This window comes from Oryctolagus cuniculus, chromosome 4 (genome assembly GCF_964237555.1).
Source record: "Oryctolagus cuniculus chromosome 4, mOryCun1.1, whole genome shotgun sequence".
NCBI classification, from domain to species: domain Eukaryota; kingdom Metazoa; phylum Chordata; class Mammalia; order Lagomorpha; family Leporidae; genus Oryctolagus; species Oryctolagus cuniculus.
Genome location: NC_091435.1, coordinates 105442927 through 105467212, shown reverse-complemented (window position 1 = coordinate 105467212; position 24286 = coordinate 105442927). Strand labels below are relative to the sequence as shown.

The window sequence follows — 24286 nt, the reverse complement described above, 5'->3', positions numbered from 1 at the left end:
TGAGTTAAGAATGTATCCTTTGGACTCTTTATTTTATAATATGTTAATGAGATTTTTATTAGAAGCAGTAATCATGGTTCATAGCAACATTTGATGAGTGTGTAACTTTTACATAAAGATTTTATAATCTTAAACACAGGGATAACATTTTCAAAGGAAATAATTCTGTCATAGGTCTTTGAAATATAAGATACTTCAAAAGCTTCAATATTAAGATCAAGGTTAACCCTCAGCAGTGTTATTGAAATGAATGAATTAATATTTTTTAAGTTTCCTGTGTTTTTTTTTCATTTTTCTTGTTTTACTCTCATGTGTTTGTTTTTCTTTCAAAAAATGCCATGTACAGTGACATTCTGTATATCCCCAGAGTATTGTGTCCACCACTTTTTTTCTGATATAATGCAGCCAGAACTTGAACTGTCGCAGTGGGCTATTTGTTTTATGTTCCACACTCCAGTTCATCTGTTGAAATCCTAAACTCCAAAGAGATGGTGATAGGAGTGAGACCTTTGGGAGGTGTCTAAGTCATGAGGACACAGCCTTTGTGAATGGAATTAATGCCTCTATAAGTGAGATCCCTGAAAATCCCTTGATCCTTTCACCATGAGAGGATACAAGGAGAAGGCAACTCCTATGAACCAGAAGGTGGGCCTTCACCAGAACTGAATCCTCTTGGTACCTTGCTCTTGGACTTCTCATCCTCCAGAACTGTTTCATGGGAAATTTTAAATAAGCTTTTATTATGTATAAGCCATTTGGTCTTGGTATTTTGGTATAACCACTGAAAGCAACTAACAGCTGATTTTGTAGATATATCATACTGATCATTAGCTTGGAGGCAACTAAGCTTTTTATATAATGAGACTGCCAAATAACAAATTCTTGCTAGTTTTATTACAAATGCTTAAGTAACAGTACCACTTGAAATAATGTAGTGTCTTCCACAAGACACTTTACTTATACTCAGTAAATTTAAATTTTTAGGATCATAAGTCTTTTCCTGTCATTTCAGTCTGAGCTTGATTTAAGTCACATCAAAAATAAGTTCTGTGAAAACAGAGATGGAGTGGGCGTTCAGCTTAGAAGGTAGGACCCTAGTTGGAATGCTTACATCTGATATCTAAGTGTCTAGCATTGAGTCCTGGTTCCACTCCTGATGGCTGTTTCCTGCTAATGCACTCCATTGGAGGAAGCAGGTAATGACTTAAGTACTTGGGTCCCTGCCACCTATGTGAGAAATCTGGATTGAGTTCTGGGATCTTGGCTTCTACCTGGTACAGTCCAAACTTTGCTAGGCATTTGGGAAGTAGACTAGCTAATGGAGTTCTCTGTTTCTCTTTCAAATAAATTAAATAAGTGGTTTTTTTTTTTTTGAAAAAGCAGAGATCAATCTGTTTGATAAATCAAGTATTCTGAAAATTTGTCCACATATCTTATGTAAATATACTTCAAGTATTCCTATAGAAAAGATATATAAAAAAAACCTATAGAAAAGATATGTAATAGTTTCGTTTAAGTTTGAAAATAGAACCTAAAACAAGACGACAACAATGGAGTGACACAGAGAACAAATGCTTAGTACTGGCAAGATGAATGGAAAGCATATGAAATATAAGTTATATCTCATGGAATTTTGCTGCCTGCTGGAACCTTTTGTATTAACTTTAACCCAACCCAGGCTTCACACTGCCTGTATATCTTATCTGTGGGAATATATCCTTTTCCTTAGTTAGGGCTTTGCTACTCTGAAACTATTGGGTTATTGCCAACTTGTATTTAAATATAGCAATATAATTATGTGTCTTGTTATTTTAGTCATCAGAATCATATGGTTCTAAAACATTTTTCTTTTTGCTCTTTGTAAAATTCAGGTTTTCAGTGGAGTAGATCAAGTATAATATACACCTCATTATTCCTCATAAGAGCAAATTAAAAGAATTCTATGACTATAATAGGTCATTTTGTTTCTTCATTTTTGCTTGTATCTTTGTCTCTCTATCTCTGTTTTGGCTGTTTTGAAATAACAAAAGTTCCTTCGAAATATGATATACTTTATGAGTTTAAAAATTTGTAATTAATGCTATCACTTATTAAAATTTTACTGGAATTTGGTTTGGCTACATTAAAATGTGATTGCCACCTCTCTTCATTTATTGATTAATAATGCAGAAGTAGTTGAGTAATATACTTATGTTCTATATAACACATTGATACTGACAAAATGATCATATTTATATGGCATATTGGGGAAAATGGATGAAAGAAGTGGCTTCAAACTGAAAACTAGCAGATGGGGATGTCCTAGGCCCTGGGAAGTTTGCACAAGGCTGAAAGGACATCACAGAATACTGTAGCCATGGAAAAAATAGGATGCTTTGTGAATTGAGAAATGTCTTCTAGTTGTATACATTTACTGGCTCCAGATAAAAGTGAAAATTCAGTTTTCTAGAGAGTCTTTCTTTACGGCTAATCATAACTTTTTTTCTTCAAGTATGATTTCTAACATGTAGTAGATAATCAGTAAATTTTGAGAAGCCTACATTTATATAGACAAGTCATTCATATGGCTGGGTAAATTTTTATTTTTTACTCAGATATCTGGCATATCTTCAATTGTTTAACATGGTCAATAGTTGCCACTTCTATAATTTAAAAAAAAAAAGCTGACTAATAACAGCAGTTTCCATTTGGGGGGCACTCACTATGCCCCAGACCAAAATGTTCTCATTTAATCATCATAATCCTGAAATATAGATTATTATCCTGATTATATATAAGAAGAGTCTAGATTTCATAGTTTTTAAGTAAGTAGTCAAAAGACTAGACAATAAATAGTGCAACTAGAACTTATATGTAAGAAATTCTGGTTCCAGAGCCTAAAAGAAGTGTTTGCCATAAAGAATACTTATTTGTTAAATAAATGACTTTTGGGTGCTTAGGGGTGGGTTTCCAATGAACCTCTCCTTCCCTTGCCACCTGCCAGTCATGGTTTATACCTCGTGTTTCATGTTTAGCCCTGTTTCATTCTGTACTTCACCAATGCGACATTTTTCAGGCATAGTGTAGCACATTAATGCCAGTGTAGTAATGTTCTCCAGAAACATTGGCTAATGGCCTTGACCTCATTAGGTTTTGGAGCCAGCAGACCAGCTTTCAGATGCTAATCCTGCCACTTACTCTCTGTGTGACCTTGACTATGCAGTTTAGCCTTTCTTTGGCCCAGTTTCCTTATCATTGTATAGGGAGAATTGTAATATTGCCTACCTTATTTAGATAGCATCTGCATTCGAGGAACTTTATAGGTACTTGTTTTCATGAACTTCACTGAGTTAGCTTCCTTTAGTGTCTTTAAAAAGAAACCTGTTTATTGGTGTTTAACTTTATTTGCCTCCGTGTTTTCATGCATGGTGTGTATTATTCCTCAAGTATTTACAATTTTCATCACATTTTCTTTCCCTTTTGCTCCTTTAGTTCTAGCCTTTTTAGTCTTAGTCATTATTACCTTGGCTTTCTCCATAGTTCCTGGATTCTTTTAATTTTCTTAGTTTCAAGTTCAGAATTGAGATCAGCACTCCAATTAGCTCTCATCAGTGATGAGTGATAGTGGGATTAGCTTCTAACTCATACATTCTTGTGAGGGGACACTGAGCATTGTCATTATCATCAGCAAATGTGAAGGCCACCTTCCTGAAGACTGCTTTGTCTTTGTAAAAGTCAAGTTCAATAAATACTGAGCTGGAATTTACCGGGAGCATCAATCACTGAGTTATATCTTTGTAAGGATTTCAGAAATTCCTATAGTTCATTTGCAGGTATGGAGAGATGATGTTGATTTTTCAAAAATCAGAGATGAAAGAAAAAAATAAAAACCCCAAACTGCAATGTTTTCTTTGCTTTTTTGTAAACTTGATTCTGTTTTGTAACCTTTAAAACATGGATTTTATGAGTGATACCATTAAAATTTATACCCCCTCTACAGGGTGTTGTTAAATATTATTATTGCTCTGCTGGGCCTCTGAATCAGCTGTCTGCATTGTAATACAACTTTCCATAATATTTACAATTGAAATACCAGTGGTTCTTAAGACATTTCCTATATTTCTGTGAATGAAATGGAATTCATAAGAAATAAGGGCTTGCCTCTAGAAATGCATTTTAAATTGTTAAATTCCTCTTAAAAATCTTAGACCTTTTAAAAGCAATGTTGATTTTATACTTCTGAAATAAAATAAATGACTCCAGTATTTGTAGTTTAATGCTCCAAAAGGTAGAAGAAATCTTTGTAAAGGCAGTTTTAATAAAAATAGAAATAGAGCAGGCTGTAGGTTTTTCATTTATAATTTATTTCAATGTATCAGACATTTATTAGGTCTCCGCTTTGTCTTCAGTCTAGTTCTTGGGGGCAAGGAGCGAGTGTAGAGATGATATTAGGTAACTGTCATTGGATAAGGAGGACTGAGAACAAACATGAGCACCTACAACGTTGTAGAGTGTGCAGAGCAATTTGTCATAAAAGTTCTCATCATTTGCAGAATAGAAAAGATACCAGAATAGGAGCCCAGAGTTCCCAATGAAGTTCAACAAAATATACTACAATTTTGAGGAATCTGTCTTAATCTTATGAACTAGTGATCATTGCCAGAGACTCTATTATCAGCAGGGATTGAAAAGTGGTATCCTATCCCCAGGACTTCTATAAAGCAGTCACTGAGATAAAGATGCTGGGAAAAGAAACACAGCCCATGAGATTTCCGGCTCTGCTATGTTCTTACCACTGTCAAGAAGTGGAAGGGAATGTGTCAGGCTTGCCTAAATTTAGGACAAGTAGGAACAAAGACCCTTGTTGGAGGAGTTCTCCTATTTCAATCAGATTCAGTTATTCATTGAATTATGTTGGTATTCAAAGAGTGAATGTCACAGCAGTATTCTCAGAAGCTTGTAGAATAGTGTGGGAAACAAAATTATGCTGAGATTTTCCAAGCTACACTGTGGTAACATTTATCTGAGCCCTTGTTTCATAACCTGATCTTTTCTGAAATATTCCCTAAGAATTTCTGCCCTCCTTTTTTCTTTCTTTACAGCAATCTTTTCCTTCTTAACTGCACCCTCTTAATATCAGCTTTTTTTACTCAGTTGGGCCTACATTAAGCTTCATTTCCCTTTGGTTTCTGAAAGTAATCCATCAAATTAAACAATTTTACCTTTAACTGGGTGTTTGTTGGGTTATGGGGGAAGAGATCATATATGGAGTCCTCTCACCCGTCCAAATCCCTGTTTACTCCTGTCTAATAATCTTGGTTGGCTCTCAGAAGCTATAGTTCCTAATACTGGTACAAGTATTCTGTGTTCTACCTCAAAAATCCTAAACACTGATGCTAGTCTAGTTTCTTCCTTCTCCACATATAAATAATATAGAGTCATGGGGATCATGGAGAAATGGTAAAGCAACATAAAGGAACTTAATACCATTGGTTGAACTCTTTAATTAATACACAATTATTCTTAGGTATTTAAATTTAACTGAAAAGTGATGCCCATTAAATATAAGAGTGGGAAAAAAAGAGGGAGGAGATATACAATTTGGGACATGCTCAATCGGACTTACTCCCAGTGGTAGAGTTAGAAACGTGCCAGGGGATTCGAATTCAGTCCCATCAAGGTGGCAGGTACCAATGCCATCTCACTAGTCCAAGTGATCAGTTTCAGTTCACAGTTGATCATAATGATAGGATTAAGAGTCTAAGGGATCACATACACAAGACTAGTGCCTGCTAATACTAACTGATAGAATTAAAAAGGAGAGAATGATTCAACATGGGAAGCCGGATACACAGCAGACTGATAGAATGGCAGATGTCCTAAACAGCGCTCTGGCCTCAGAATCAGCCCTTAAGGCATTCAGATCCAGCTAAAAAGCCCATGAGGGTATTTCAGGCATGGAAAGCCAAGACACTCTGGCAAAAAAGTGACCTAAATGAAAGATCTCTGTGAGTGAGATCCCAGTGGAAAGTATGAGCCATCAGAGAAGGAAGTACCTTTCTCTGAAGGGAGGAAAGAACTTCCACTTTGATTATGGCCTTGTCTAAATAAGATCAGAGTTGGCAAACTCAGGAGGCTTCCATAGCCTTGGTACCTCATGACAAGAGCTTAGGGTGATTACACCATAAACAAGAGTGTCAATTTGTTAAGTCAACAACAGGAGTCACTGTGCACTTACTCCTCATGTAGGATCTCTGTCTTAATGTGTTGTACTATGTCAATTAGCGGTATAACTAGTACTCAAACAGTACTTTATACTTTGTGTTTCTATGTGGGTGCAAACTGTTGAAATCTTTACTTAGTATATGCTAAATTGATCTTCTGTATATAAAGAGAATTGAAAGTGAATTTTGATGTGAATGGGAATGGAGAGGGAGTGGAATATGGGATTGTTGTGGGTGAGAGGGAGGTTATGGGGGGGAAAAGCCGCTATAATCCAAAGCTTGTACTTTGGAAATTTATATTTATTAAATAAAAGTTAAAAAATAATTTACTACCCAAGTGAAAAAATAATATAGATTCATGGGGATCATGGAGGAAGGGTGAAACAACATAAAGGAACTTACCAAATTTTCAAGTAACCAGAACTGGTTACCAATCTGGTTCAGATTTGAGCATGATGATTATGGTGTATACCAGTTTAAAATTCCATAGTGGATCTTGGAACAAATTTTGGTTATTTTTATTCTAACTGTGTGGTTGACAATAAACCATCATTCCAGAATGTCACCAGTATCCTCTGGTCCAGAAAATTATTGCTTAAAGAAAAGAGATAACATTTCAGAACTAAAATTGTGGTCTGAATATTTGAAAATAAGACATTCTGTCTGGAAGAAATGTAAGCTATATATAGAATCAATTCAAAGCAAACAAGTTTGTTGTGATTGGATATTAAAAAATACTTTCCTCTGCTTCAATAGATCATATGCTTTGCAACAATTAAAAAGGCAAACAATCTATGTATGTTTGTGTGATATAGAAAATATATTTTAATCTTGCATATTACATGTATATTTAAAGATTTAAACAAATTACTTTTGAAAAATTATATTCAATGACAGCATTTACTCTTAAGTTCCTTATATCTATGTCCATATTACAAATTATTTCTTAGTAACAGTGCCAGAAGGACATTTGAATAAAAAAAAGACATTACTTAATGTGTAACAATGAGACATTTTTCACCATATTATTGAGTCCATAAAAATATTTCAAAATATGAACAAAAGAAACTTTTGACCTAAATTCAGTCTTGGGATATAATAAACTGTTAGAAGGCCCAGGAACACATTTTCTGCCATATGTAACATATATACCCCTCATCATTCCTGGTGTGAGGTGATGGGAACCACTGTAATTGACTATGCCTCATCAGAGTTGTCTTGAGTCTGGGCATACATTCTTCATCTCCAGAGCTACATGGAAGGAAAGAACACCAAAGATGAAGCCCTCTACCTAGCAAAGAAGAGGAAAAGATGACTTAGTTGGGAAGCCAAAAGTGTTTATTGAAGAAACAATATGAGACACCAGGCTAGTGGCTGTGAATCCTAGTGATCCATTAGAATCAAGTGGGGAGCTTTTAAAAAATACATTGATGGGCCGGCGCCGCGGCTCACTAGGCTAATCCTCCGCCTTGCGGCGCCGGCACACCGGGTTCTAGTCCCGGTTGGGGCGCCGGATTCTGTCCCGGTTGCCCCTCTTCCAGGCCAGCCCTCTGCTGTGGCCAGGGAGTGCAGTGGAGGATGGCCCAGGTGCTTGGGCCCTGCACCCCATGGGAGGCCAGGAAAAGCACCTGGCTCCTGGCTCCTGCCATCGGATCAGCGCGGTGCGCCGGCCGCAGCGCGCCAGCCGCGGCGGCCATTGGAGGGTGAACCAACAGCAAAAGGAAGACCTTTCTCTCTGTCTCTCTCTCTCACTGTCCACTCTGCCTGTCAAAAAAAAAAAAAAAAATACATTGATGTAATTGTTCTGGAGTTGAATATAAATACTGACACTGAGAAACACCCTCCTAGAGATTTGAATGCATAGCTAAGTTCTGTAGGTTAGAACTTTTTTAGATAAACAGAATAAGGATGGGAAGTAAAAGGTTTCATGAATATGTACACATTTAGCTTCTCGAAAAGTTTTGTTTGTGAGCTTTACTGAAGATTATCTGAAAACTAACTTTTGACTTGGAAGGTAAAATTACCAACATAAGAAACATGTTTCACTAAAATAGTGCTTACTGCTATATTCATTGGACATAGTCTCAGACTGTATTACTTAGAGTACTTGAAGTAGCTAGAGAACTTTCATAGCCAAGGAGGGTTGGTATTTTATGTAAAGGTAGGAATATAAGTCACATTTTTCTGGTGAGAGAACTAAGTTTCAAAGAGGCTATTGGCAGAAGAGATAGATCTAATGCTCATCATACGATTCTAACATAAAAAAATTCTAAAAATGTTGTGACTTTTATTCTTGTATTTGAGAAAGATATCATTTGTTTTGGTCAAAACAAAACTGCAGAATTATAGCAGTCACTTACTGACAGCTTACTGTAAGCTAGAAACTGTACTAAGTACTTTATTCCTGCACTTATATTTCATAATCACAGCAGTGTTGTGCAATATATATTACTAATTATATATTATAAACAGGCAAAGGGAACTTATTAGACTGTTACTTCTGTAAATCATAATTAGTTTATTTTTCTGGGATCTAAACTATGAACCAATAATGGCAAGAATTGCATTGCCACTCATAATTTGTTGTTTAGCAGTTCAACAAATATCTATTGGTTGGCTAATAGATGATAGGTATTTAACTCAGCTCTGGATTGGATTGCATTTTTCCTGCACAATATAATTCACTTTTTAAAAAAGATTGATTGATTGATTTGAAAGGCAGAGTTACACAAAGAGAGAAGGAGAGGCAGAGAGAGAGTGAGAAAGGTCTTCCATTCGTTTGTCCACTCCCCAGATAGCCACAGCTGCCAGAGCTAAGCCGATCCGAAGCCAGGACCCAGGAGCCTTCTCAGGGTCTCCCATGTGGGTGCAGGGGCCCAAGGACTTGGGCCATCCTCCATTGCCTTCCCAGGCCATAGCAGAGACTGGATCAGAAGTGGAGCAGCCAGGACTTGAACCGGTGCCCATATGGGATGCTGACACTGTATGCAGTGTCTATCTGCCATGCCACATCACCAGCTCCTATAATTCACTTTTTGAAAGTAGATTTATTCCAGTTGCTTCACAACTTCACCTAACACTTAATGTGTCATCAAAGAACATTTGAGTGAATAAATTGTCAAATCTTTAGATAGCTTTAGTTTCTCAAATTACAAAGAACATGAAAATTTACCTTAGCAATAATTTTCCTTTATTGTAGAAATACAAAATATAAAAATAAAAGTCTTTTTCTTTTTTGACAGGCAGAGTGGACAGTGAGAGAGAGAGAGAGACAGAGAGAAAGGTCTTCCGTTGCCGTTGGTTCACCCTCCATTGGCTGCCGCGGCCGGTGTGCTGCGGCCGGCGCACCGCGCTGATCCGAAGGCAGGAGCCAGGTGCTTCTCCTGGTCTCCCATGGGGTGCAGGGCCCAAGTACTTGGGCCATCCTCCACTGCACTCCCAGGCCACAGCAGAGAGCTGGCCTGGAAGAGGGGCAACTGGGACAGAATCCGGCGCCCCCAAAGTCTTTTTTTTAAATTACAGTTTAAATTTTACTCCTAGATATTTCCAAGCAAACAATGAGTTACTATAGACTCTCTTGGGCTGTTCAGTCAAACTGCATATTACAGTTTTTAATAAAACAACACCATTTTAATGAAAAGAGGTAATTGATGTATATGGCTGACATTTAGATATAGCACTTGCTGTAGAATGTTTTCCTCTAATTGAAAGAAAAGGGATAAGTGAACAGTGTAATGGCTATTAAAGGCTAGCTGGTTTAGTTTTTCATAGAGATAGCATTTTCCAAATTACTGAGTTATGATATTGAAATTGAAGGGCAAGCTCCTTGTTGGGTGAAAGTGTTAGAATAGCCCCAATGCAGAATCTCATTAAAGCAACTGTCAGGATTCCTCTATTTTACCATCACCTCCCCTATTCTGTAAAAAGCAGCAGTCCTTTGAGTGAGTGTAGTGCCAAAGAGGCATTTACAAATAAATGAAAAATGTCACAATTGATTTCACTCCTTCTAGAATACTATGTGTCAGCTTTGTCACAAACTGTCTTTGTTACTCTCTGTTTTAGATCTCCCAGCTGGACGTTGGAAATAGCGTTTGATGGTTTAGGGCCTCTTTCATATGACCTCAGGTAAGCCCTCTGTTGGTGACCTTTTAAAAATATTTGGAAAGCCATTGAAACCATTGTAAAAAACAAAAACTCTTCCCCTTCTTTCTCTCTGTGACTACTATTTTTGTCAAAAAGAGTTATTATGTCAATTGTATACTTACATATTTGATCGCTTGAAGAAGTTATCTGATGAAATACAAAAAACTATAAAACTAAATGATTTGCTCTTATGCTTAATCTGATAATAATAATAAACAATATTACTTGTAATGAAGACATTGGTATATTTACATCCTATGAGTTCAAACAACTCCATTAAGTGTCTAATTTTATCTTGAATATATAGGTGTATCATATAACTTATGTATCACATCATTTATATACATTATTTATTTCTTTCTGTGTAAATAAGTTCAGCAACACTATAGCCATCAACTGATATGGTTGAGGACTCTCTCTAAGCCGGATCTGTGCTAAGGAATTATATAAATTAGCTTATGTAAGTATATCATAGTGGTGGTTGAATACTAAGTCTATATGGATTGGGGAAAAAATAGAACTAATTTGAAATTGCCAGGAGTTTTTTTTTTTTTGTATAGTTATTAATTAAAGGAAAGCAAATCTTCATTTATTTATACTTTAAGATATTTTAATCCATATAGTTATAGATTATACTATAATTTGAGATTATTACACCTACTATAGATTTGAAGGATCATGGAATGGGTAAATTAGCAATATTGTTTCATTTTGGAAATAGATGTTTGAACAATTCACTCATTTGTTTCACAAGTATTTAATGAGCATTATTAAGTACTAGAATCTTCACACTGAGCAGATAGTGGTGAGGAATATGTATCCACTTCTCAAGAGTTTACAGTCTAGTAGGAATTAGTTAAGAAAACAGGAAAGTACGAGGACGACACAGGGTGAAGAGTATAGCGATAGGAATAGTATGGGGTACAGTATGAGTTAGGAGGTTGGCGCCTAAGCCGGGGGAGAGAGTTACTGTTCAGGGAATGATGTGTGTTCAGGGAGTGACAGGATATGGCAGAATACTACATTTGTTTTGGATCCCCCCAAATCTGTGTCTGCTTGTCTAATGTAAAGTAAGCAATCACTGACATCAGGTTAGTGGAAAAAGTAGCTGTTTGTTGCAAACTGCGGAGCAAGAGGCCAGACAGCTATCACCTAATTTCTGGGCTCCTCAAAGGATTAGGGGTAGATTGAAGTTGGGGTTAAGAGATGCATGTTCAGTTCATGTGCAGATTCAGGGTTGGTCCATAGTGCTTATGGCCCTTCTTTGATTGGTTAGCAACATAGTATTCTTTTAGAAATTTTGATGATGGCAAATGGGCATCAGTAAGTTACTTGGTAGTTACAAGTTGTACAGGACCTAAAGTTCATGAAACAACCCCACAGACAAGACTGAACATGAAGATGTTATCTAGGGGCTGGCATTGTAGCATAGTGTATAAAGCTCCTGCCTGGGTGCTGGCATCCCATATGGGCGCCAGTTCAAGTCCTGACTTCATTTCTAGTTCCCTGATAATGTGCCAGGGAAAAGAGTGGAGGATGGGCCAAGTGCTTGGGCTCCTGTACCCACTTGGGAGACCTGGATGAAGCTCCCTGTTCCTGGCTTTGGATCGGCCCGTTGTGGTCATTTGGGGAGTGAGCCAGTGATGAAAGATACTTCTCGGAGGCCAGTGCTGTGGCTCACTTGGCTAATCCTCTGCCTGCTGTGCCGGCATCCCATATGGGCACTGGGTTCTAGTCCCGGCTGCTCCTCTTCCAGTTCAGCTCTCTGCTGTGGCCCAGGAAGGCAGTGGAGGATGGCCCAAGTGCTTGGGTGCCTGCACCCGCATGGGAGACCAGGAGGAAGCACCTGGCTCCTGGCTTTGGATCAGCATAGCTCCGGCCATAGCAGCCATTTGGGGGGGTGAAGCAACAGAAGGAAGACCTTTCTCTCTGTCTCTCTCTCTCTCTCACTGTCTAACTCTATCTGTCAATAAATAAATAAATAAATAAATAAATAAATAAATAAAAAGGATACCTCTCTGTCTCTGTCTTATGGCAAGCTTTCTTTATATTGAGGAAAAATACAATAGATTGTAAAAATGTTTAGGTTGACCTAACAGATGCTTCCTCAAAGGTTGACTGTTTATGGCCAGTATTATTCTTTCCTTCATCAATTGGCACAAATGACGAAATTCCTTTCAGTGTGTCCCCTTTACTTCTAGATTCTCAATGGGATTCTTCTTCAAAGGAGATCAACGTGAGATGTAATTTTAAAAGTTAATTATTTAGAAGGAAACAATTATGCATTAATAAAATCTCTTAAGCTGAATTAGGTTTGGAGGAAACTAAGAATAAGTAAAGAAAATAACTCTTAACAAAAATAAATAACAAATGTATCTGATATTCTTTTAACTCTAGAAAATATTCAAAATGCATTGCAAAATCTATCTTCTATAAAGACAGAGAAGAAATGAAAACTAGTATTAAATTAACCAGATATTTTTAGATAATGTACCACGGGAAATGAATTTTACTTGTTTTGGAAGAAAGATTCACTTAATAAGGAGTCTTTTGAAAATATGATACTGTAATTTACAACACAAAAATTTTTAAGAGTGTATGTTATTATATAGTATGGACTTTGAATTTAGTTAAATCCAACATGGATTCTCTTTTCTTGCCATTGTAAAGGTCTCTAGATATTTTCCTATGACATATTTTTGTAGGGTTATCCCTTTAAAATGTGCATTTTATGGCCATCTTAACTGCCTGATTGCCCTTGGAGTATTTCTGTGAAATTGTTTTTGGTGTGGCCACTTCAAAATCCGGAAGAACCGTGAATGCTTATCTGAGGCTCCATGAAGGGTTGTAAGCTCACAGTTTTTTTATTTTATTTTTTTTAAACTGGTCCCAGGATAGAATCATAAACTGACGGTTTCAATAAGCCCAATAATATTGATAGGTCATTTAAAATATTTTTCCCAAAATGAAAATCAATATGAAATACAATTTTTAAAGTTAATGATTTGGAAATAAACATTTATATTTATATTTTATATTCAAAGTTGTAAAAGCTAAGTAGAGGAGGCAGTTCTCAAATAACTGCTGCCTTATGTTTTGAAATAATGGACATTTATTTGGCTTGCTATCAATCAGAGTATAGGTTAGAATGGCCAAGTTTATTACAGCCTAAAACAAGAGTAGAGAAAAGCAGCAGCAGTAAGGGCAGTAGAATGGGGGACTGTTGACTGCCTGGTATTCCATAACAGGAAGTCCTAATGAGTATTGGTACTTCACTCTAGGGAAATTTAGCCTAGGAGCTTGCCACCGGGTGCCTAAATCCATGTTCAGCACTTGGTGGTAACTAACTCATGGTATCTGATTCAGTTTAGCAGCCATTAATTTCTGGTATACAGCTGGTGCAGGTGAAATAACTGCATTCTAATCATCTTCATAATCCCACAGAAATGTGTTTTTAGTGAAAATGTGACCAACTGTCAATAACGAGTATGGATTTCTACTAACTAAAATTTAAGCAATGATGTTTTAATAAAGAGTCCAAACAAATCATCCAAAAATCTATAACAACTTACCAGATATATTACTTCTTTAAAAGAACATAGGAATTTCTAATGAATGTAACAAAAATGATTAGTTCCTTTACTATAAAAAGGAGAACAAAAGAATAAGAAGAAAACCCCACTAATTTCTTATATATTTGGTGTAGCAAATTGGGCCCCAAGTTCAAAAAACAGATTTTCTTCTATCAAGAGAAAGAATAAAAATAAAAATGCGCAGCTATGGCCAGGTCTGCCAGTGGTGCTGCTCCTCCACACGCGGAGGGGCCGCACCGGTCCGGACGCTTGTTGTTCCCTTTTTTACAAGTCTTTTCTATAGTAAAGTAAGAATGAGCAAACAACGAACTCCCAAAGCAAGAATGAGTAGAGAGAAACGAGAAAGAACAAAACAGCAAACTTCCCCGCGAACTCTCCAACGCACCCTCCAACCAACCCACACCACCGTGCTGTCTCTCTCCTCCTTTATAGTCCTCTCCACCAATCCGTGCTCCGCCTGTCCTCGTGTCGAGCATGCCGTTCTCTTCCAATCAGAGGATGAATCGGCTCCTGCAGCTTCTAGTAATCAAGATGAATCAGCTGTGTAAAAGCTGGTTACTCCTTATCAGCGCCATATTATGGGAGGCAGGCTTTGCTTCCTACAGGAGACGGATTCTGCCTCCCACAAATGGGATGTATAAACACCTATAAGCTGGACCATCAGTCGGGTTGGTTGGCTTCTGGCTGGGCCAGGTGGTGGTAACAGGCTCAGGCTCGGTTGTTTCAGAGTCCTTCCCTGTGCTTGTTCTGTCTGTTGGTTTCTTTCTTTTGCTTCTACCCCTGACTCTGACAGCACCTGTTCTATAACATTACCTTAGCAGGAATGCATAACGTGCAAGTTAACAAATTCCTTGTGCCAAATATTCTCTTTAAGTTACTAAATGTAATTGTCCACACACTTTCTGAGAAAGTGGGACAATACAATACTATAATATGAAAGTTACAGTAGTCAAATTTAACTCTAGCAGGAAGACTTCTTATGAATTTTACACACAACAATTGAAGTTGGCTTTTTGACAAGAAAAACTTTAATTGTTTTAATTGTTTCTACAGAGGGGTGTAAACTCCTCTATTCTATTCATGCCAACATGCCCAATTGGGGTTCTGTTTTCCTTTAATATATTTATGCAGATCTCTAGTAACTGTGACAGATTTGGTTCTTCTGCATTAAGACAAAGCCTTTTCTCAGTAACACAGTGTGGCTCTTGAGAAACTGGTGCTAGGGCCAGGTACAGTATGAGGCTAGGGACTTTACATTTGGGTTATCTCATTCATAAATGTTGTTCATTTGTCTATGGAAAATTCAGCCTAATTTTATTCTTTTAATAGCTGTGACCTATATTCCTTTTGTCTTATGAGCGTAGAAGTAGAGAATTAAATTAAAATGTCTCAGATAACTGGAATGACAAGTTTCTGTTTAGGATACATATTTGTTGTACTTCATATTTGATTTTGTATCTGGTAGAATCAAAGTTTTTCTTTTTTTAACTTTCATTTAATGAATATAAATTTCCAAAGTACAGCTTATGGATTACAATGGCTTCCCCCCCCCAATAACTTCCCTCCCACCCGCAACCCTCTCCTTTCCCTCTCCCTCCCCACTTCCATTCACATCAAGATTCATTTTCAATTCTCTTTATATACAGAAGATCAATTTAGTGTATATTAAGTAAAGATTTCAACAGTTTGCACCCACACAGAAACACAAAGTATAAAGTACTGTTTGAGTACTAGTTACAGCATTAAATCTCAATGTACAGCACACTAACAACAGAGATCCTACATGAGGAGTAAGTGCACAGTGACTCCTGTTGTTGACTTAACAAATTGACACTCTTGTTTATGGCATCAGTAATAACCCTTGGCTCTTGTCAGGAGTTGCCAATGCTATGGAAACCTTTTGAATTCGCTGACTCTGATCATATTTAGACAAGGTCATAGTCAAAGTAGAAGTTCTCTCCTCCCTTCAGAGAAAGAAACCTCCTTCTTTGATGACCTGTTCTTTCCACTGGGATCTTACTCGCAGATATCTTTCATTTAGGTCATTTCATTTCATTTTTTTTTTTTTTGGCCAGTGTCTTGGCTTTCCATGCCTGAAATACCCTCATGGGCTTTTTAGCTGGATCTGAATGCCTTAAGCACTGATTCTGAGGCCAGAGTGCTCTTTAGGACATTTGGAATTCTATGAGTCTGCTGTGTGTCCCGAATCCCATGTTGGATCGTTTTCTCTCTTTTTTTTTTTCTATCGGTTAGTATTTTCAAGACATTAGTCTTGTTTATGTGATCCCTTTGACTCTTAGTCCTATCATGATGATCAGTTGTGAACAGAAATTGATCACTTGTACTAGTGAGATGGCATTGGTACCTGCCACCTTGATGGGATTGAATTGGAATCCCATGGTATGTTTCTAACTCTACCTTTTGGGGCAAGTTCGATTGAGCATGTCCCAAATTATTCGACTCTTCCCTCTCTCATATCCACACTTATATTTAACAGGGATCGCTTTTCAGTTAAGTTTCAAAACTTAAGAATAACTGTATTAATTACAGAATTCAACCAATAGTATTAAGTAGAACAACCAAGAAAAATACTAAGAGGGATAACATATTAAGTTCTTCACCAACATTCAGGGCAATGGCTGATAAAGTTACCATTTCTCATAGTGTCCATTTCACTTTAACAGGTTTCCTTTTTGGTGCTCAGTTAGTTGTCACCGATCAGGGAGAACATATGATATTTTTCCCTTTGGGACTGGCTTATTTCACTCAGCATGATGTTTTCCAGATTCCTCCATTTTGTTGCAAATTACTGGATTTCATTGTTTTTTTATTTATTTATTTATTTTTTATTTATTATTTTTTACTGCTGTATAGTACTCTATAGAGTACATGTCCCATAATATCTTTATCCAGTCTACTGTTGATGGGCATTTAGGTTGATTCCAGGTCTTACCTATTGTAAATTGAGCTGCAATAAACATTAAGGTGTAGACCGCTTTTTTGTTTGCCGATTTAATTTCCTTTGGGTAAATTCCAAGTAGTGGGGTGGCTGGCTTGTATGGTAGGATTATATTTAAGTTTCTGAGGAATCTCCAGAGTGACTTCCATAGTGGCTTAACCAGTTTGCATTCCCACTAACAGTGGGTTAGTGTGCCTTTTTCCCCACATCTTCGCCAGCATCTGTTGTTGGTAGATTTCTGAATGTGAGCCATTCTAACTGGGGTGAGGTGAAACCTCATTGTGGTTTTGATTTGCATTTCCCTGTTGCTAGTGATCTTGAACATTTTTTCATGTGTCTGTTGGCCCTTTGGATTTCCTATTTTGAAAAAATGTCTATTGAGGTCCTTGGCCCATCTCTTAGGTGGGTTGTTTGTTTTGTTGTTGTGGAGTTTCTTGATCTCTTTGTAGATTCTGGTTATTAATCCTTTATCTGTAGCATAGTTTGCAAATATTGTTTTCCCACTCTGTTGGTAACCTCTTCACTTTCCTGACGGTTTCTTTGCAGTACAGAAACTTCTCAATTTGATGCAATCCCAATTGTTAATTTTGGCTTTGACTGCCTGTGCCTCTGGGGTCTTTTCCAAGAATTCTTTGTCAGTGCCAATATCTTGCAGGGTTTCTCCAATGTTCTCTAATAATTTGATGGTTTTGGGTCATAGATTTAGGTCTTTAATCCATGTTGAGTGGATTTTTGTGTAAGATGTAAGGTAGGGGTCTTGCTTCATGCTTCTGCAGGTGGAAATCCGGTTTTCCCAGCACCATTAATTGAATAGACTGTCCTTGTTTTTAGATCCTCAATCAAATATAAGTTGGCTGTAGATGTTTGGGTTTATTTCTGGTGTTTCTATTCTGTTCCATTGGTCTATCCGTGTGTTTTTGTACCAGTACCATGCTGTTTTGGTATCAACTGCCCTGTAGTATGTCCTGAAATCTGGGATTGTGATGCCTCCGGCTTTGTTTTTGTTGTACAAAATTGCTTTAGCTATTTGAGGTCTCCTGTGTCTCCATATGAATTTCAGCATCATTTTTTCTAGATTTGAGAAGAATGTCTTTGTTATCTTGATTGGCATTGAATCTATAAATTGTTTTTGGGAGAATGGACATTTTGATTGATATTGATTCTTCCAATCCATGAGCATGGAAGATTTTTCCATTTATTGGTGTCCTCTTCTATTTCTGTCTTTAAGATTTTTAATTCTCATCATAGAGATCTTTGACATCCTTGGTTATGTTTATTCAAAGATATTGGATTGTTTTTGTGGCTGTTGTGAATAGGATTGATCTTAGAAGTTCTTTTTCATCCGTGTCATTGCCTGTGTATGCAAAGGCTGTTGATTTTTGTGCATTGATTTTATATCCTGCTACTTTGCCAAACTCTTCTGTGAGTTCCAGTAGTTTTTTAGTAGAGTTCTTTGGCTCCCCTACATAAAGAATCATATCATCTGCAAAGAGGTATAGTTTGACTTCTTTCTTCCCAATTTGTATCCCTTTAATTTCTTTTTTTTGCCTGATGGCTCTGGCTAAAAGTTCCAGACTATATTGAATAGCAGTGGTGAGAATGGCATCCCTGTTTGGTTCCAGATCTCAGTGGAAATGCTTCCAACTTCCTCCCATTCAATAGGATGTTGGCCGTGGTTTTTTCATAAGTTGCTTTGATTGTATTAAGGAATGTTCCTTCCATACCCAGTTTGCTTAGAGTTTTCATCATGAATGTGTGTTGTATTTTATCGAATGCGTTCTCTGCATCTATTGAGATAATCATATGGTTTTTCTTCTGCAGTTTGTTAATGTGGTGTATCACATTGATTGATTTGTGCACATTGAACCATCTCTGCACACCAGGGATAAATCCCACTTGGTCTGGGTAGATGATTTTTCTGATGTGTTGTTGTATTCTGTTGGCAAGAATTTTATTGAGTATTTTTATGTCTATGTTCATCAGGGATATTGGTCTGTAATTTTCTTCAATGCTGCATCTTCTCAGGCCTAGGGATTAAGGTGATGCTGGCTTCATAGAAAGAATTGGGAGGATTCCCTCTTTTTCGATTGTTCTGAATAGTTTGAGAAGAACTGGAGTTAGTTCTTCTTTAAATGTCTGGTAGAACTCAACAGTGAATTCATCTGGTCCTGGGCTTTTCTTTGTTGGGAGGGCCTTTATTATTGTTTCAATTTCTTTCTCTGTTATGGGTCTATTTAGGTTTTCTATGTCTTCAATTTAGGTAGATTGCATGTGTCTAGGAGCCTGTCCATTTCTGATAGATTTCCCTGTTTGCTGGCATACAACTCTTTGTAGCAATTTCTGATGATTATTTTTATTTCTGTGGTGTCTGCTGTTACATTTCCTTTTTTTATCTCTGATTTTATTGATTTGGGTCTTTTCTTTTTTTAGTTAGTTGTGCCAATGGTGTCAATTTTATTTATTGTTTTCAAGAAACCAGCTCTTCGCTTGGCTGACTTTTTGTAATTTTTTTTTGATTCAATCCTGTTGATTTCTTCTCTGATTTTAATTATTTCTCTTCTGCTACTAAATTTGGGTCTGGTTTTCTGCAGTTTTTCTAGATCCTTGAGATGTGTTGAGAGCTCATTTATTTGTGTGCCTTTCCAATTTCTTGATATAGGCACCTATTGCTATAAACTTTCCTCTCAACACTACCTTTGCCATATCCCATAAGTTTTGCTATGTTGTATTGTTATCCTCATTTACTTCCAGAAATTTTTTGATTTCTCTTTTGATTTCTTCTATGACCCAGTGTTCATTCAGGAGCATGTTGTTTAGTCTCTATGTGTTTGCATACTCTCTAGGGATTCCTGAGTTGCTAATTTCCACCTTCCTTCTGCTGTGGTCTGAGAAGCTTCATGGTATGATTCTAATTCTTTTAAATTTGCTGAGACTTGCTTTATGGCCTAGTATGTGGTCAGTCCTAGAGAAGGTTCCATGCACTGCTGAGAAGAATGTAAAATCTTTAAATGTAGATTGAAAGTTCTATAGATATCTGTTAGATCCATCTGGGCAATAGTGTCGATTAAGTCTGCTATTTTCTTGTTGATATTCTGTCCGGTTGATCTGTCTGTTTCTGAGAGTGGAGTATGAAACCCCAGTACTATTGTATTGGAATCTAAGTCTCCCTTTAAGTCCGTTAACATATCTTTTAAATAAACCGGTGCCCTGTAATTAGGTGCATATACATTTATAATAGTTACATCTTCCTGTTGAATTGAACCCTTAATCATTATATAGTGTCCCTCTTTGTCTCTCTTAACAGTTTTTGTGTTAAAGTTTATATTGTCTGATATTGATATGGCAACACCTGCTTTTTTTGGTTTCTGTTGGCATAGAATATCTTTTTTCAACCTTTCACTTTCAGTCTGCATGCATCTTTCTTGGAAAGATGTGTTTCTTGTAGGCAGCAAATAGATGGGTTTTGTTCCTTAATCCATTCAGCCAGTCTGTGCCTTTTAACTGGAGAGTTGAGTCCATTAACATTCAATGTGACTATTGATAAGTAGTAACTTTGCCCTGCCATTTTCCCAAAGATATTTTCTAGCTTCACTCATTCTGTTTTTAAGGCTCTCTAATGTGTTTGCCATTTGATCTACTGAATTCTTCATTTCATTATGATTTCTATTTTTTTTTTTTTAAATTTTTGACAGGCAGAGTGGACTATCACAGTTTCATGTTCTACTAGTTGCTTCATTCCATTTTGATTCCTCCTTAAGATTTCATTTTCAGGAGAGAGATTTTCTATCCTGTCCAATAAGGATTTCTGTAGTTCAAGAATTTGTTTTTGAGAACTTCTTAATGTTCTTATAAATTTTTTGAGATCTGTTTCTTGCATTTTTTCTATCTTATCATCTTCATATCTTGAATTGGGGTGTGTTGTTCATTTGGGGTATCATAGTGTCTTCCTTGTTCTTGTTACCTCAGTTTCTGCGTTTGTTGTTTGGCATTGTGGAGATATTCTTTGGTTTCTTTGTGGTAGTGGTTTTTCTTTTTATACTATGACTCTAGATTAAGTGGACTGTCTGCTTTTGATGGATCCTTAGAGGCTGTGATGGGTGTGGCCAGAGAGCTCTGTTTGGTTCTTCAGGGTTAAGGGTGTGCCAAAGGTGACACACCCAGGTTGTTCTCTCTCTCTCTCTCTCTCTTTTTTTTTTTTTTTTTGACTCAGAAGGGAAGTAATTCTGCACAGCTGAGCGGAGTTGAGGGTAGTCAATGTATGAAATCTGGCCCCTGTGTGTATTTATCTGCTCTACCTCAAGGACCACACAGAGGGTCTGTGCAGCCCTCAGTGTTGTCTCTAATTTCTCTTCAGTCTCCCACCGGGTTGCAAAGGTTACTGAGTTTGTATACTCCCTGAGTTCTCTTGCCCACCCTCAGATTTTCACAGTCTCAGTTCATTAGCTACATACCTTCACTAGCTCCTAACCTCCTGTTATTTCTCCCCACCAGAGTCAGGTTTTTTTGCTTGGCCGATGGCGGGCGCTGCTTTATGTATGTCCAAAATGGCACCTGCTCTTTGTCTTGCTCGGCTTTGTAAGGTGAATGGAGAGAGAGGCTCATGTATGTGCTGGTTCCCCTTATTTATTCATTTGTTTTCTCTCTTCCAGTCAGCCTGGTGAACTTTCCACAGTGGGGCTTCAAGCCTTGTTCCCTCTAGGCTCTTTGCCATTTCCCCGCCAATTTCTCAGGCTACTGAGGTTTTGCCTCACCTCCTCTTTCAGTGCTGGTGCGCAGACTCCGCGGCTGGGCTTCCAAGCCATGGGCGTCCTTTCTCTCCCCGTAGGTCCTCAGTGTCACATCCACTAGATACGAAAGAGTTTCTTCTGCAATTTTTTTTTTTTCTCAAGCCTTTCCCTGAGACTACAGTAACTGCACTTTAATTAAACTATCTTTTCCTGGGCTATCAGTGCGCACCCTCACTATTCCGCCATCTTCAAATCAAAGTTTTTCTAATATTTATTTCTTTTCCTATATTGTTCTTTAACTTCAGATTCTGAGTATCTGAAATATTAAAATTCAGCTAACATAAATTACAAGGAAATATTTTGTGAATCACCTCTTCTGAATACCTGCTGATGTTCATATTCTATTTAACTTTGATTCCATGTAGTTGTAATTAAGAATGAAGCAAGATATAAATAATAAAGAGAATTTAGTGATGAATTCTGGTAACACTTTCTTGATTACCATATATCTGAATGATCTTTTAAAAACTTTTTTACATTCTGATTTATTTTCTTCTAAATTAGAAAATTGAAATATGGGAAAACACATTTGACATGTGCTAAAGCACAGATTTATGTCTGAATTTGGTGATTCTTAAGTAATATGGAGGTTAATATTCAAGGGATTTGACAGCTTGATAAGTTCAATATATTTATTTAGTGAATTTAAAGCAGGTTGATCAGTCAGTCATTCAACATATCCTGAATATGTGACTTATGCATGTAAATGCACTGGATTTTACAAAAACTCCTTTTTTGAAAGCAATTAATCAAAAAAGCATTAACTGGGCTCCACTTATGATTTGATTCATTATGGAATATAGAAGAGTTTAGTGTGTTTTCTGTCACACACAACTGTTTATAATTATGGGGAATCAAAATAAGCAGTGAGAAAATAATACAAAATTAGAAAACAGGAGCATGAAGTGAAGACTCTGAGAACCATTAAAGAAAGGTTAAGTATAAGTATGTGTGCCATGGGATTTTCAGGAAGGCATTTTAGAGATAATATGGCTTGAGCTGGACTATGATGATAGATGGGGACAATTCAGGTAGACAGGAAAGAGGTAAATAGAAAACTTTCTGGATGACCAGTAGCATGAACTGTTGAGGCAGTCATTTAGCCAGTAATGTCAGGGAGAAGGACAATGCTAAAAGGAGATGTGAGTGGAACAGACTTGTCCTTGGAAGTAAATGGATGTGAGCAGATGTAGGTAGAGTCAAGACTTTCAAAGCCAGGCAGAAAACTTTAAACTCTAGGCAGTGGATTGTTGCCAAGTTTGTTTAAAATTAATTAATTAATTAATTAAATTTGAAAGGTAAAGATAGTGACAGAGATCTATCATCTGCTGGTTTATTCCCCAAATTTCCTCAACAGATTGTGATGGGCTGGGATGAAGCCACTATTGGAAGTAAGACTTTGTGCACTCTGATATGAGATATGGGCATCCAAGCAATGGCTTATCTTCTGTGCCAAACGTCCAACCCCCTGTTGCAAGTTCTTAAGCCTGGAGTATCTCAAAAAATGATAGGGTCTTCTGAAAAATTAGTGTAGAAAAAAAATCAGTGGAATTAGAGGCGGGGTGCTTGGCTGAGGGAGCTGTGGACTTCATGTACAAGATGAAGTAGGTTAAATTACAGTGCTGATGGAGAGTGAATGAAGAAATACCATCTAGGTAATTAGCTATATTTTACTGATACTTATTTCATATTTACAAATATAGTACAACAATTAACTCATTCCAGAGACACTAATTAGCAATCAGGTTAAGTTACTTTGATTACCTCTTTTACATTTAATTAAAAGCATTTTAAGAAAGCTGGTTTCTAAGATGTTTTATGACTACTCTCGATGTTGTTTCTTTCACTTTTCCTTCATTTGTTTTATCTCCCTGTACCTGCCTCAGCCCCTTTTTTCTATCTTTCTCTTTCTCATTTTACCTTCAAAATGAACAAAATTTCATGGTTGCTTTTATTAACTTATTTGTAAAAATTAATCATCATTAAGTAATCATTGTGAAATTATTGTATAAACATCCTTTAATAATTATATATGCTTAAAATGAAAAAAAATCGAGTAAACCTTTAATGTCTCTTTCATTCTGCTGAGCTTAATCCAGTCCTACTCTTAAGAGGTAGCCATTTGGGGCCTGTATGGTGTCTAGCAGATAAAGCCACTGCTTGCAATGCTGGCATTCCGTATGGGTGCCAGTTCGAATCTCAGCTGACCTTGGACCCCTGGAACCTACATGGGAGACCCAGATGGAGTTCCAGCCTCTGGCTTTAGAATGACCCAGCATAGGCTACTGGGGCCATTTGGGGAATGAGTTAGTGGGTGGTAGATCTCTCTCTCTCTCTCTTTGTGTTTCCCTCTCTTTCTGTAACTTTGCCTCTCAAACAAATCTTTAAAAAGAGAAAGAGAAACAATCATAGTACATGTCTTAATAAGTGTTACAACCAATAGTTTAACAAATAAATGTGATCTAACTTTCTAATTAAGGGAAGCTTCTGGGGCTGTTGAGAGAGATTTTAATCAATTAAAATTCTCAACCCACAAACCAAGTCATCAGTGGATAATACATATGTTGTATAAATGGAGAAATAAGTATAGAATCTGAGAGC

The 24286-nt window shown here is 37.0% G+C and overlaps 1 protein-coding gene across 11 annotated transcripts in view; it reads left to right on the top strand.

The window, feature by feature from the left end:
* The window catches only part of NAALADL2 (N-acetylated alpha-linked acidic dipeptidase like 2), a 1435315-nt gene that overhangs the window by 92717 nt on the left and 1318312 nt on the right, over nt 1–24286 (top strand). For 10 of the 11 annotated variants that reach the window (XM_070072494.1, XM_070072497.1, XM_070072496.1 and 7 more), the window contains one exon: nt 10266–10328. The exons of the other annotated variant lie outside the window; for it this stretch is intronic. The gene's annotated coding sequence lies outside the window, so the exon portion shown is untranslated. The remainder of the gene's footprint in view (nt 1–10265; nt 10329–24286) is intronic. 11 annotated transcript variants of the gene reach the window in all.